The sequence below is a fragment of the Empidonax traillii genome, unplaced genomic scaffold (genome assembly GCF_003031625.1).
Source record: "Empidonax traillii isolate 1590-97213 ecotype Southwest subspecies unplaced genomic scaffold, ASM303162v1 scaffold661:size936278, whole genome shotgun sequence".
NCBI lineage: Eukaryota > Metazoa > Chordata > Aves > Passeriformes > Tyrannidae > Empidonax > Empidonax traillii.
Window position 1 is genome coordinate 169,266 of NW_020955854.1, and position 4,299 is coordinate 173,564.

A 4,299-nucleotide genomic window follows, 5' to 3' on the forward strand; every position below is an offset into this window, starting at 1 on the left:
GGGTGAAATCCACACCTCTTGTGATCTGAAGGGAAAATTCCACAATGAAGTTACAGAAAACTGGGTTCAAAGGGTTTGGCACCATTGTTTAAAAGCTGCCAAGCTCTTTAGGACATGAAGGAATAAAAGGGCAGGTGTCCCCATCCCACACACCAGCACAAAACTTTCCATGTGTAAGCTGAGGCTAACCGAGAACACTTACAGATAAAAGAGTTTAGGTTCCTTTCTTTTCCTGCACCTCTTACCACTTCCCTGCCCCATGATTTCCTATACATTTCCTTCTAGCTACGTAAAACTGGAGACAGAATATTGCCTGATGAGATAAAGCTCAAGGCTGGAAATGAAGTCGCTGAGCCAGGCACAGAAGAGTTTCAGCTCTCTGTCAAAGCCCAAGAGGGTTTTTGTCTTTAGACAGAAGTACTGGATGACAAATGGATTAGTGGGGACACTGGATGAGCCAAAGGCCCAAGAACAGTTACCTTAATACTGTCAGATGCCTCAGGCTCTTTAATTATTTTCCTTTCTTACCAAATAATTTTACTTATTTCAACTTCCTATTGTATGAAAGAATGATCATTTCTCTAATCGCCTTTGCTGACCTCGCCTGGCCCATAGCTCTTCAGCTGAATAGACTGGGATATGGCAATAAAAAACAAATCTTCACCACTAATTAGCTTTTGAAACATCAGTGCACTGCATGAACTGACTGTCAGGCATTGTACCACCATGGAAGCAATCTACAACTGCATGTTGTGAGTGTAAAATAATATGAGCCACGGAATACAGTGCTGAATTGCACCTGAATGAAAAGATACTGGGAATGTTGCATGACCTTCAGCAAGATTCAGTGTTTGTGTCAGTGAGAAAGATGAGCCAAATTATTCATGAGGCTGCAAGGGGGAGAAGGGACATGTGATCTTGGAGCAGTTAGAGTTATGTTATTCTTGGGGAAAAAACCCCAAGATTATTATGTTAATATTACCATTTATCTTACACTCTCACCAGAGTCAGAATTTTAGAAATGTGTCAGACTTTGTGTGTTTTATCCAGCTGCAAAAATACAATAGGATTTTAGAGCATCAGTCGATCCTGGGTTTATTCTTTTCTGGTTTTGTATTTTTTATGAAGCAAATGCTTTCATAAACAAAGTGAATCAATGGGTGTAAATTATCAGTAAGGTGGCTGTAGGATAGGGGAAACTTTTAAAGAATATAATTTAATCATGCATTAACATGTGAAAAAAACAACAGACATAATTAAAAGCAAAAAGACAACAAAGTATTCAGTATTTTATAAAATAAAAACAAAACCTGAAACTGTTTTCAGTGATGTGGTCTGAAGCTGTGTCTTTTGGGACACAGAGGAAGCTGAGTATATTATTGCAGGAAATAATAGGAAATATGACTTTGAAAATACTGCTTATCATTAGGAATGAGAATTCCGTTTTTCAGCATGATCTGCAGTTGAGCAGCACTGCTGAGCAGCACTGGTACAATAAATGCAGAATTTGTTCTATGTCTGCACAGAAGGTGTGCCAGGCTGGACCTTTTTAGTTTTAGAAGTTTGGTATGTTGTCAGCCCATGCATTTTCTTATTAGATATAGATTTTGGTTTCACAAAAGAAAGCATGTAAGCTTTTTTTTTTTTTTTATGATTAAATATACTATTTCAACTAATGCTCTAAGTCCACAGTAGAACAGTGAAATTAAGTATGTGAGTAATTGTAGTGAGTCAAACCAAACCTGACACACACCAAATGAGAAGTGAAGGTATTGGGTGGCTGAAGTCTGAGTATTTTCTGCTAAAGAAAACTATATAAAATATAGAGTGACATTTTTTCCCGCAGCCATTTCAGTTTACCTGCAGTGTACAGAGGTCTGACATTAGCAAATGTCCATGAATGATCTCAGACAGCGTTGACACAAACAGAATGGTCGCATTTAGATCTACTGCATGGAAATCCAGCTATGCTTCAAGGAGGATACAACCCCATACAACCTTGGGACGCCTACAGGTGCAGCCACTTGAGTCACTGTAAGTGTTTCAAAGAGGGTGGGGCACATCTTACAGTTCTGGCCGGAAAAGTATATTCAGGGAACTGTAGTTTAAAGAAGCTGAAATGTCATCCGTTTGCAGCCTGTTGTTATTAAATCCTTCTGGCCTGAGCGGTTTGGTTTCTGGCAAGTAAAAAACCATTTCTGAGATACCCAGGGTGCACTGGGCTTTCCTGCTGGCTATTTCTGTGGGGGGTCCCAGTATGAGAAGCTGTTCTTCACCTGCTGAGGTCATGATTTCTCGAACTGACAAAAGAGGTACAGAATTCCCTGTTTGGGGTGCTTATTTTTGATCAGTCCCTGGAAAGAGGCAAACACTATACTGTCCAGCTGAATTGATTTTGGTCCTGAAAGCCACCTTTTTTGGTCATTTGCAGTAATATTTGCAAGAGACTTTTTGCTTTTCCCATGCCTATATTCTACAGCTTGCAATTCCAGTGGATTCTCACATTAAATACTGTGTTTTCTGTTGTGTCAGTTCTGTGGTATAAACTGTTCCCTCAGTAAAGCTCAGTTTTAACAAGGTTCATTTTTAATACTATCTTGAGCTTTAAGATTTTACTACCTTAAAATCTACATTTCTGATATCACATTAAATGAGTTAATCCAATGTGTATTTTGCCTTTTCAGATATTACAGTTCATCCTGCTAATTAAATATACTTAAGCAGTACTTGAACCTTTATGCAGGAGCCCTTTCAGTTCAGACTTTCAACTTCACCACAATGTAACCCTGCCATCTACTGGAAAGTATTTAGTAGTTTTTTTTTCTGTAAAATTGGGATGGGGATGTCTATAAATTTTACCTACAGAAAAGGCCACCACTGCTCTGAAACGCACAGGCTGATTTGCTGCTGTTCGGTTTGGGCATCTGAAATGCACAGAGGGTGAGTTACATGGAAAAGGATCAAACGTAGTAAACACGTTCTTTTCCCTCTCAGACAGTCAACATTTTCTTTATCGAAAGTTTTCAAATCCCTCATCCTCCAGCTACCTTTTGATTGGTATCCCAGGACTGGGGAGGATGGTTGGGAAGTCCCCTGGCACTGGGGCTCCCTGTGTGATCGGAAAGCTTGGGAGTTCAGTGGGCAGTCAGGGAGTGCACAGTTCCTTTGGTGGCTCAGGCATTTTGCACGTGTGCATCTGATTTCTAGTTAAACAAGTATCTGGACCCTCAAGATCACAAGGTATTCATCTGGAAAGAAGAAAGAAGCAAGTCTGGATAGACTAGCTATAATAGAGCAGCTGTGCTGGAGGAGCTGTGCATGTTTCTGCGTTTCTGCTTGCAGGTGATGTTGTGGAATTAGCTGTGGGGCTACTGGGTCCAGTTTTGTCCTCTTCTCTATAAGTTGCTGGTAGACTTCTGGCATCTGGAAATACTGGGTCTAGTAAAAGATGAAGGCTTCTCTTGGTTTTCAGGGCTCATGTTTATCTTGCCTTTTTTATTTGTGTAGCTGAGGGGTGCAAAGGAGTTCTTGTAACCTGGTCAGGCATATACTGATGTCTGTGCTGCTGGGAGCATCTTGCCTGTGATAATAATATCGGAGCTGGTATCATTAATGATCACAGACCCACTCCATGTCATGCTCTTCCTATACCCTTTCTTCCTATACCCTCTTTGTGGATGAGTTTTTCTTTAGTTATTCCACAAGACTTCACCCTCCCCCACCCCCTTTCCTCCAGAATTAAACCTATAGCCTTGTGTAAAAGTCAGCCTAAAGATCAAGAGGAATTATCTCCTCTGGAAGAGAGAGAAAGAACCCCAAGCAAGACAATAAGGCAGAATTTGCCCCATAAAAGAGTTGAAGGGATTCATAAATCACCTGGCATTGGTTTGCAAGGACTGGAAGCCATGCCCCTGTTTAGTGAGCTGCAATGCAGAGATTCACAGCTAAAACTGTCCCTACATGGGTCCGAATCCCTTAGCACAATTCAGGTAACTTCATCAGCTCGGGTGCAGCCGTGTGTGTTGCACAGTGTTCAGTCCCAGAAAATAAACCCAACAGCAACTTCAGCTGTGCTGAGCAGGACACAGTGCTTGGTCAGACTCAGAGACATCTTTTCTGTGTCACTGGATGCAGCTCCCTGCAGAAGGAGCTAGGTTAGATGTGCCAGCAATGCAGCTATGCCTAATGACAGCTGACCTAGCAACTGTGGCAGCTCCCCATTAGCAAGTAGAAGTTTCTCCAGAACGATTTTTTCAATAGGAACAGCTTAGAAAATGAAGTATATTAAGTATCTGCTTC